The 10771-nt window shown below is 43.8% G+C and overlaps 1 protein-coding gene across 1 annotated transcript in view; it reads right to left on the reverse strand.

Annotated features, from left to right (window-relative positions):
* Positions 1-9519, reverse strand: part of CALCR (calcitonin receptor) — a 129142-nt gene extending 119623 nt beyond the window's left edge. Inside the window, exon 1 of the mRNA XM_048951761.1 lies at positions 9324-9519. The gene's annotated coding sequence lies outside the window, so the exon portion shown is untranslated. The remainder of the gene's footprint in view (positions 1-9323) is intronic.
* Between the last annotated feature and the right edge of the window lie 1252 nt (positions 9520-10771).

Consider the following 10771-nt stretch of genomic DNA (forward strand, 5'->3'; position numbering starts at 1 on the left):
AGAGGTACCTCACCACTCAACATTTCACTTCAAGGTAAACAGTGCCCATATTTTTAAAAAAACATCCTAAGTCATTACTGGCCCATAAAATACAACATTTTTCCCCTTCAAGTGCTTATAAAGATCCCACCATTTCTGCTTAGCAGAGACCATGTTACCCTTCCTCTGGAGAATTATGCATTCAGTCCTTTCCCCTTCCTTTAGATATTCCTGGATGCCTTCTTTCTGGACCAAAGTATCTTCCTGATCTCCTTGAGTCACAGAAAACAAACAAACAGACAAACAAAACAACAATAAAAACTCAGCTGGAACGGAGCTATGGAGATATTGTAGAACCCCCTGCTCAAGGCAGAGATAATTTCAAAGTCAGACCTGGTTATTTAGGGCTATATTCAGGCTGGTTTCAAAACTCTCCAGGGATGGAAGTTCTACAGCCTACCAGGGCAATCTGTTCCAATCCTCAGCTATTCTCATCCATCTGCTCTCTAGTGATTTGGATCTGACTGTGGTTTAGAAATACACCCAGCATCATGTGATTAACACCATCAGTTTTAGTGGCATTTGCTCTGGCTAGAGATTAGGATATTCTATTTCAAGGCTCCTCTTCTTTGATATATCTTGTGCAGATGATATGTAAGCAGGCATTTATGGAACGCTGCTCTCTGGATAGAGTGTTGGAAGGCATTAATTAGTTGTCCTCCTTGTCTTATCTGACCTTCCACTACCAAATCATGCATCTAGCATAATGAAAATGCTTATTAGAGAGGACTTGGAAGTGATGCCAGCTAGGATGAGTGGGTCATTTTGTTCCTGTATCATTTTATGATTGTTCTTGTGTTGATTTGTTCCTGATTCATTGCCATAAAGACCTTTATAAGTATGCACACATGGAATACCCTACCATTTTCCTTTTCTGTTGTCATCGTCAAGTACACCTTTTGCCATGTTTTCTTCATTTTTCTAATTAATGTCTTAATTGCCAAGGGGCTCAAAGTAGAGATAATTATTATCTCTATGTAGTATGCACTTCTGCTACTGCCTTATAGATACATTTTGCAGCAGTCAATGGACATGCTCTGTCCACTTGGACACCTAGTAACCTATGGGCCTGCCAGCAACATTCTTTTCCAGTTCTCACTGTCTTTAATGTTTTTATTAAATGTAACAAATAGCCAAGTTTTACATCCAAATGTTAATTTTGCAGGAGTATCAACAATAGAGTGTATAGATCCTTCCTCTTGGACTTTCATCTACATAGATGTTGTTGTGTCCTGCTAGTCTTGTTATGTTTTGTTCCCTAAGTTCAACCTTCTCTTAATCAGTTCCCAAAACTGTACCCCAATACTGATGATATTTCTTAACGACTATTTCTTCTGATTTTACTTAAAAAGTTGCATGTCTCACCACTATTAGTCTCTCTTTTTACAGCAGTGTTGCCAATGGCTGCTTTCCTCAGAGACATTCTTCAGCTGCACACTTTGAAGGCTTTATTCACACTTTGCAGTGTTTAATATTCACCTCCTCAAACACCCAATTTTCATTTTTGCTTGCATGACATTCCCATGTGCACTGGCAGTTTGCTGGGTCTGTGCCTCTGTTGTACATTTCTCTTCTAACGTAGTTGATGCTTCTCTCAGAAACTGCGCATATGAGGGCTTGTTGACCTCCCACATTTTGTCATCCATGTGTAATCACCATTACTGAGGTGTCCTCTCATCTGCTCCACATCTTTTACACTCCAGCCATTTGTGATATTAAAGGACACTCAAGTGTCCTCCATTAACTCGACCTTCCTACAGTTTTTTTGAATGCAGAACTTTTCTCTTTGAAACATTATACTTCAAACCACTCAACTGTCCATCCACATTTCTTCAGTTTGCTTCAGTAAACGTTTCCCTTATGTATGTCACAAATGAATATGAGAAACAGAGAATCTTTCTCATTTCACTAAGGTCCAGCAAAAAAATCGACTAAACTCGAGCACTGCATGAAACATTCTGGAGGTTCAGAAGAAGTACTTCTTCTCTGCAGGAAGAACATAAAATTTTCTCCAGATTCTGTCCATGAACTTAGTTTATTCTCAGAAAGACAGTGGGACCTCGCTCAGACTCAGCAAGTCCTGCTTATATGTTGAATGTGATAAACTAAACAGAGTGGCTTACATTAGCTAGGTTTTCAGATAGCTCCTATCTGCACCCTACTATTCAAAGGTGGGCATAATAATCGCCTACAGCACAAATATCACTGTCTTAAGAACATACATCAGTATTTTAACACTGTTTAGTGAAAACATTTCATGAAAGGGACAGAACTCTTAATGCCCACTGCAAAGTAGTTGGCACAATTAACTTTCAATATTACACCCAGATGATTTCTCCATATGGAATTACATGAGATGGATACTACAGTTTTTTATCAATAAATCTTGTATCAACAATATTATTTGATGTAATACAGCAGTAATATTTTTTATTACTTGCTTTACAATAAAAAAGATACTGACAACATGTTGCCACTTATTTACGTTAAGAGGAGAAATGATAGGCTTTGATACTAATAAAACACAGTCCCAACATTTTGTGAGGGTAAGAAGATACCTCCAGCAAGCAGTCAGCGTTCTAATAGGATCCTTTCGGTGAACAGTGCATAAAGAACTTCTTCTGTCTTAATCATTTTAATTTCTCACACTTCACAGGCCATGGAACCCTGGTTTTTGCTTCTTCATAAAAGGTAGACAGCAACATATTTCACCATGGATTAGTACAAAATACTGAGATTTGTGTAATTACTACATCTTTACAAAGAGGTACAGCAATGACAAATGATGGAGTGGGCATGTCTTAAGTTTTTAGTTTGCTCATAAAGCAAATTATTTTGGATGCTAGGTAAAAGAGAATGGGGCAATGTGAAACAGAGTGAGGCAGAGGAGATACAGTCATACAGGGACAACCTAGAGGTTTTCCAGTGATGACCTCCAATGACATGACGCATTTGATGGCATAAAGACATTCCATTCAATACTCTGCAGATCTGATTGTCAAAGAAGTGAGCAAGAGTTTAAATACTTATAAAACCAAACATACATGTTTTCTTTTTGGTGCTGAACTGATTCCAATCTTTAGGAAGCACGTACCATCGTCAGATGGCAGAAACTGTAAATATGATAAAAAATAACAGAGTAGAAAGTACTGGGGCTGTTTTATCTGTAAAAGCATATATTAATGATGATTATTATTTATTATTTGATGCTGTTTCAACTCAAAATATACTTGGCAGCATCCAAACGCAGAGGAAAATATCCTTTTGTAACACAAAGAGCTTAAGGCCTGAAACAAACCAAGCCCTTGAGCAGCCTGTAGTGAGGAAAGTGGCACTCAGGACACTGAAGGAAGTCTACTAGCACCCATTTGTTCTCAATCGCTGAGCTTTTCTCAACACCAGGACTTAAGAGAGATTCCAAGCTGCCGATCTCCGCACTGCCAAGAGCAGGTGATCAGCTATCTGTGGGCTACTCTCTCCATTTCTCAACAAATGTTCTTAAGCAGCCTGACGCAAAGCCACAGGATTTACCAGAGATGCTCTATATTGGTCAGACTTAAACTGCCCCTTGAGTCAGCTAACTCACACTAATCCTGTTTCCATTTTCCTTTGCTAGAAATACAATTCCTGGAAGAGTTACAGTATAAAAATCTAAGATTCAGTAATTCACTCCAACAGTTGTTTAAGTGGTTAAACCAGTATCAGTGATCTGTTGTTATCAATGCAATGCATACGTAAAATGAAGAATTGGAGCACAAGTCAAAATTCCTGTTATTGCACATGTAAATGGAAAAAAGTAATATCTATTAGTTTGTTAGATATTTTGTAATTTCAATTTCCAGAAAACCATCTGTACCACTAAATGCACAGATGCACACATCATTTAAAGCTTCACTTCCTTCTGAGTGTTCTCCCTTTTCTGCAAAACCCTTCCTTCTTTATATTTTCTGTTGATTCTTTTTCAGTATTTCACCTCTTTTTTCTACTCTACTTCACTTGCTTCTTTCTGTATCCCATACCCTTCCACCTTCAGAGCATTTCCACTCCAGCAGCACAGCTAAAGATAGCAGTAGTCAACCCTTCCCTTTCTCTTGTACCTTTGTACTGTTTGGAGAGAAGAGACTGGAGACAAAAAGGAACGAGAACAGGAGTTCTTACTTCTAGTTGCATGACAGAAGTCAGCAATGGTAGGTAGCTTTGTCAGTACCAAAGCCAAAAAAAAAAAAAAAAAAAAAAGGTTTTCTAAGCAGAGAAACTAAAGTGGCTAATTGACCCTGTGAAGTTATCCAGTCTTTCATTACCTTTCTCATTTTTTCTATCGAGCTCTCAGCAGTGCCATGGATTATATCACTTCTCGTTATGCGAGCACCAAAAACTGAGGAAATATTTCTCCATAAAAATACACATAAAGTTCAGGTGGCCTTTGGAGAGATACTGCCAAATGTGGAGTGTCATTCCAGCCACTAATAAAAAAATTAAAATAGAAGTTCAGTTTCTTTTCCTCTTGCAAATAGATGTCAGCACATTCTTAGTGGTACAGCCTTGACATCTGTGTAAAAAGCAGCACTGTATTTTCAGAAGCGTTTCATATTATTTAACAAAGGTGTGTTTTTATTGTCAGCTTAGTTGTGAGACGACAACTCTAATGACAAGACAACTCATCTTGATTCAAGCAACCTCTAAGTACATCTGTGAACTCACTTGGCATTGCCTGCAAAAGTGTCCAATTTCTAGGACAAAACAAGAGAATAAAAATCTGTTTTTCCAATTGTGAAGGGGTAACTCAGCACTTAGAAGCAATTCAGGAGGAAAAAGGCATTTCAGACACAGGCTTTTGAGTAACAGCAATTTTCTAACTTGTGATTCTGTCCAAGCTAATGAAGACATCAGAAACTAAAGTTAGCACGTCAAAGCTGCCAACAAGCATACGTCATATCTTTTTTGTACTGCTAGAGCTACTATAAATAAAACCTAGTGAAACAGTGGACTCAAACAAAGTATTGCAAAACTTATCAAATGTATTATTCATATGACTTCTGGTAAGAGTAAACAACATTCATAAAAAGCCGTGGACAGACATATGGCTCCTGTATGCATTGCTGGAAATGATTTGCTAAACAGTGCTACGTGAAACTATGACACGTGAAGCTGAAGTGGATGCGTATTTCCACAAATGCTACTAAAAGTGAGGCATAATTCATCAATTCTGCCAAGTCTGTGCCAGGTGTTTTGACAAGTATAACCAAAATATGTAAATGATCAAAAAGCCATGGTCCAGAAGCTTATTTTAAAATAAGCTTCTGTTTGCTACCACTTCTACTGAACAACATACAACCACTGTTAAAAACCAGGAGCAGTGCAATCACGTCAAAGAACAGTGGACATTTGCATGAATTTTATTTTTCACAGAGCTCTTTGGTACTGTTCAGGTAAAACAGCAGTGCAGTATCATTTTTCTATCTCTTCCTGGACCCACTGAACTGCGCCCTGTAAGCTCCCAGGGCTGTGGTGCTCATATTTAGCTGCTCCTCCTTTCAGGACTCACCCTGCAGGACTACAGCCCTGAAGCATGCAGCTTGCTAAAAGCTTCTGCTCTCTACAGGATGATCCTCATTCTGAAAGCATTGGGAAAACCATGGAGAAACCTATGGTTGCATTGCTCTCGTGCTTTATATCTACAGTGCTATTTCCTATCATCTCTGTTAAATGACTCGACTTTCACTTTAAGGCTGAATCCCAAAACTTCTCACTCTTCCTTGGTTGTATTACATCCATAAGCATCAGCAGAGACAGTCAAATGGAGTTCTCCATCAGAGAGTCCACCCCAAACACAGGGAGTGGCTCAGGAGCTCACTGATGAGGCAAAAGCCTGCATCAAACCAAGCCTAGCATTGTTACTAGTGCTGTCAATGAGCTAAGGTATGGCTGGCCTTGCTGCTCTCACCATGCTGCATCAGCTACCCCTGCATGAGAAATCAGAATCTCTGCTGTCCACGGGTAATCCAGTTGAAATTTTACTCAATATGAGGGGCAACTTTAAGCAGCTTTGTGCACAGGCTCTCCAGCCTTCCCACCTGCCAAATTCTACCATCAAAAACCATGACTGGAGATGTAACAGTAACAATAACAAAAAGCTTCAGCACAAAACATCTATAGTATACCTGCTATTGATCTTCAAGCTTCTTTCTTAAAATTAATGCTGCTATTTAGCCATGTCATCTTTCACAGCTGTTTCTCCTGATTCACAAGAATGAGAGCTACCCTACAAGGAAATTTCTAGGGAGGTTTTCTCTGCATCAGAACTACTCCTTGCATCATCTGTATTGCAACAAGTGTTCTCTGGACAAAACAGCCCCACACAGAGATTGCATGGCTCTCGTGCAGCAGCACTGCCCCACAGCCGCCAGAGCTCTGCTTCTTGACTCAGCCATTTGTTCCTGGAACCTGTGCTCGTGTCAGAGAGCAAAGTCAGAGAACAAGTGTTACTGGAAGTCGGATCCACTCCTTACAAAGTGAAGTGACCAAAAGCAGTGTCCAGTGGGAAGTGGGAGTGTGATCAAAAAGTGGCACAGAACAAACAATATTGTGCAGTTGTTGGCAGGCTATTGCTAGTAAACATTGAGCTTAAGACTGAAGTAAATGAGATCACAGGGAAATAACACCTAACCTTAAGGCACTGGCCACTCATTTGAGGGTACCTTCATCAAAAGCATCAATTAATGCTCAATCCTGTTAAAGCTGCTCAGTGTAGCCTTGTTAAGCCTTGTAGCACTGAATACTGATGTTCCAGACCTACAGCAGGGCCTTCAGCAAGGTGTCTCTGGCTCTGTTACCTACACTGCAAATTTCTGAAGGGAGTGAATTTTTTTCTCCCTGGATACCTCTCTGACACAAGCAGCAGGAATTGGAAGTGTTTTACATGTACCAGAATGGCTCCTAGAAAGCCCAGGTGTGACCCGTGTGAGCATTAATAAGAGATTTAATATTGACTCCAATGGCAGCAATTAGGACCTTGAACATCAATTATCAGAAAAAAATAAACAAAAAATGAGCTTACTAATATGCAGAACTGATGAGCATTTGCAAAACCGAAACTCAAGGCACTTGCTATCACAGCTTCCAGGCAAGTGTAGCTCCATTATTTCGTTGCTCATTTTTTCCAAAAACTGTATTTGTATGCATCATTTTAAAAGTAAATATAGAAGACTTTCTTCTGGGCAATGACTTTTCAGGAATTTTAAGTCATGGCGTGCTTTTCCTTCTCCCATTTTTGCTTACACAAAAATGATGGAAATTATTGGCAGCTATTTTGGTCAAGACCATATTATTAAACTGACAGGACAAGCATAGAATCAAGTGCTCATTTAGCTTCTTACCAGATTATAGATAACAGCTTTTAGTTAACTTTCAATGCTAACTGGCTAACTTTCAGCAGTGTCCCACTCTACTTAGATACGGGAGGCAGGTTGGAAGGGAAACAAGCCAAACATTCTACAGAACACTGTTTTTATCTTTAATGAAGATTCTCTACTTTTTCAAAAGGCTTTTCTACTGTAGATCTGAAAAAAAAGTTTGCTGAACTGGATTCAGTGAGCTTAATAAGCTAATTCTTGTGCATATTTTATGCAGTATTATTTCAACAAGGCTTTTAGAAAGGATTCTTCTTTTCCTTCCCCTCCCTTAAAGCTCATGAGCTACAGTGAACTAGACTATAACACAGAACTCTATTATTAGCCAATAATTCTACAGTAAATCCAATATTAGCTGTTTATTTGTAAATGCCTTTGCCGTAAGCAACAAAATGCCCCCATCCTGTCTGAATACCTGTGTTATAATACAGTACATATGCAAGCAGCAGTATATATTGCTTATAAGCCATTCTGATGAAATTGACCATGAAAATATGAGTGTAAGGCAGGTTTCAATAGCCTGTTTCTCATGAAGGTACAAAACAGCTTGTTATATATAGCCATTTTTAAACATTAAGATCTCTGTGCCCATCACCCATGATTTCAAAACACTGCTGTGGAGTTAGAGATATCACTGCACAAATTTAAACCCTTCCACTTGAATTTCTAACAAAAATTGGCTGACACTAACGCTTCAAGTGATAATGAAAACCTATGGCAAAATGTACTCTAGGAGTGGGTCTGAACGGTGACATGATTTACCCAAGATTTACACAGTTAGCATACAGTAGCACTGTCAGGCAGGTTTTAGTTCATCCAGCATAATTTCATATCTGCCACTGTATGTAAGTTACTACAGAGGCAACTTAGCAAAGGTTACCTAATGGCAAAGGCTGACAGATGTCTGGAAACGTTCAAAGGAAACACTTGCTCTCCTGTATTTAATTTCTCTAATTCACGATTATTGTATGAGTGGTGAATTAAATTCCCTCATCAACCTCAGCTGCTGAGAGCAGAGATGCAGTGCTAGGACCTTTCTGGGAGCAGGCATGGGGCCTCCTGCTGAACACTGCCCTGCCAGCACCGGGGGAAAGGAGCAGGAGCTCAGTTTGAATCTGAGCTGACAAAAAGACAAAGCATGCAGTAAGGCAATGGCTGACTTCATTCATTCTCAACTATGTGACTACTGTAAAGGGGAGGCATGTAGTCTTGGGGAGAATACTGTGTTACCGTGAAGTTCAAGGTGGGCACAGCAGCATGGCAGGAGGGCATCTGCTAGGTTTTGATGATACTGACTGCAGGAGGTCCAGGGATCACATCTTCCTATTGGAGATCTGGGGATTGCCTCGTCCTATTTGATGTTTTTACGAATTATATTTTCTTGCACCATTTCAGCTACAAACGACATTCAGTAACTAGAATAAACCAGAAGTTTTTCTCTTTCCCTTACAAACTGTCAACTACCTTAACCTTGTCAAGAAGCCCGCAAGAATGAAATCAATACAGCAATTTGAAGACAAAATTGGCAGGCGTTTTTATTGTGCTTGGACACACGGAGTAAATAGCCTCATACATCAGCCTACCGTCACCAGCGGCACCGCTCCGAGACGGACCAGTGCCGCTTTTACACTGCGCTGTCACCGCAGAGGGAGCCCAGCGGGACGGAGGGAGCGCGGAAACAGCGCCGGGCAGAGCGGGGAGCGCTGGTGTGGGCTCAGGTGTCCCCCAGCCACCGTGCCGACAGCCCCCGGTCCCGCTCGGACCCCCGCAGCCCGCTCCCTATTCACTGTTCGCCTTACCGTCCCTTCCCGGCTCGCTGCCCGACCCGCTCCCACTCCCTCGCCCACTCGGAGCGGCGAAGTTGCCGGGACTTACTGCGCCCGTGCTCCCGGCGCTCTCCGCTCGCTCCGCGGCTGCCGGCTCCCGGACGGCCCTCGGTGCTCGGATACACCGGCACTCCGCGTCCAGCTGCGGCTCAGCCCAGAGCCGTGCCCGTCCGGCGGAGCCGTACCTCTACGAGCATCCGCCTCCTCTTGCCCGCGACGCGCTCTCCTTCCTCCCCAAACCCCGGGCGCCGGGAGGGCTTCGCGCCGACGTCGGAGCGGGGCGGATGGAGAGCGCCCGGCGGCAGCAGCGCCTCCCCCACGCCCGCCTCCCCGCTGCTCCCGGCCGCCTGCTGCCGGCGGGGCTGCCGCGCCGAGCGGGCGGGGCGGGGGCGGCCCAGCGGAGGAGGCGGGGGAGGCAGAGCGGAGTCCTGTCACCCGCGTGGTGTTGGGGGGCGGCGGGTGCGGTGCCCGAGCCGCCGCCTCTGGGCGCTGCGTGCCGTGAGGGCGCGGCTCCTCAAGGCTCCCATCAGCAGAGCGTAGCTCTGCGCTCTCCCGTCTCCTCCTCCTCGTCCCGGAGAAGTTCCTCTGAGCTCAGCCCGCGTTTCGGGAGAGAAAAGCCACGGCGACGCAGGAAGGGAGGCTGCCGGCCGAGGGGAACGGAGTGCGGGCTGAGGGAGCGGGGTTCCGGCTGCCTGTGTCCGGAGAGAAACTGCAGTCTGTGCAGCGGCCGGCAGTCATCTAAACCCCTGTTCCAAAAGTTATGCGAGCCTTTTAAGCACGTGGAGATCCCGGAAAAAGATTTACCCCTCCGCCCTACGCTGCTCCGGAGGGAGCAGAGCCCTAATCGCGAGGGAGCAGCGGCTGTCGGGGCGTGAGTGCGGCACCGCGCTATGCAAGCTCCCGCTTCTTTAACGTCCCCGGCTGACGCATCCTCGAGCCGGGGAGAGGGGGCTCACCCCGCGGTGCCTCCGAGCGCGCAGCGGGCAGCTCCCAGCAGGTGGAGCCGGGGGACAGCGAGAGTCGCCCTCTTCAACCATCGTCCCTTTCAGATTTCAGCCTTCGCTGTAGGCTTTGCTCTTTCTTGCGAGGAGAGTCTGTGGGACACGACCTCTCATAGTGCCGTGCTTACTTTGCTGTTTGCAGATCTTTGGCAGAAGCAGAGAACTCGTGGAGATTTCCATGGGCTGCATCAGGCCCAGAGCCCCCCCGCGCAGCACTGCTGTGAGCCCATCACCAGACTGGGAGATCAGCTTCATGCTAAGTGCTGGAGATCATGAAATCATAGAGTAGAATAATAGAATCGTTAAGGCTGGAAAAGACCGCTAAGTTCACCTAGTCCAACCGCCAAGCCATTCTCACCATGCCCACTGACCATGGTCCTCAGTCCCACATCCACACATTTCTTGATCACCTTCAGGGACGGTAACTCCACCACCTCTCTGGGCAGCCTGTGCCAATGCCTCAAAGCTCTTTCTAAGAACCTTTTCCTCATATCCA

Source organism: Lagopus muta, chromosome 7 (assembly GCF_023343835.1).
Source record: "Lagopus muta isolate bLagMut1 chromosome 7, bLagMut1 primary, whole genome shotgun sequence".
Lineage (NCBI taxonomy): Eukaryota > Metazoa > Chordata > Aves > Galliformes > Phasianidae > Lagopus > Lagopus muta.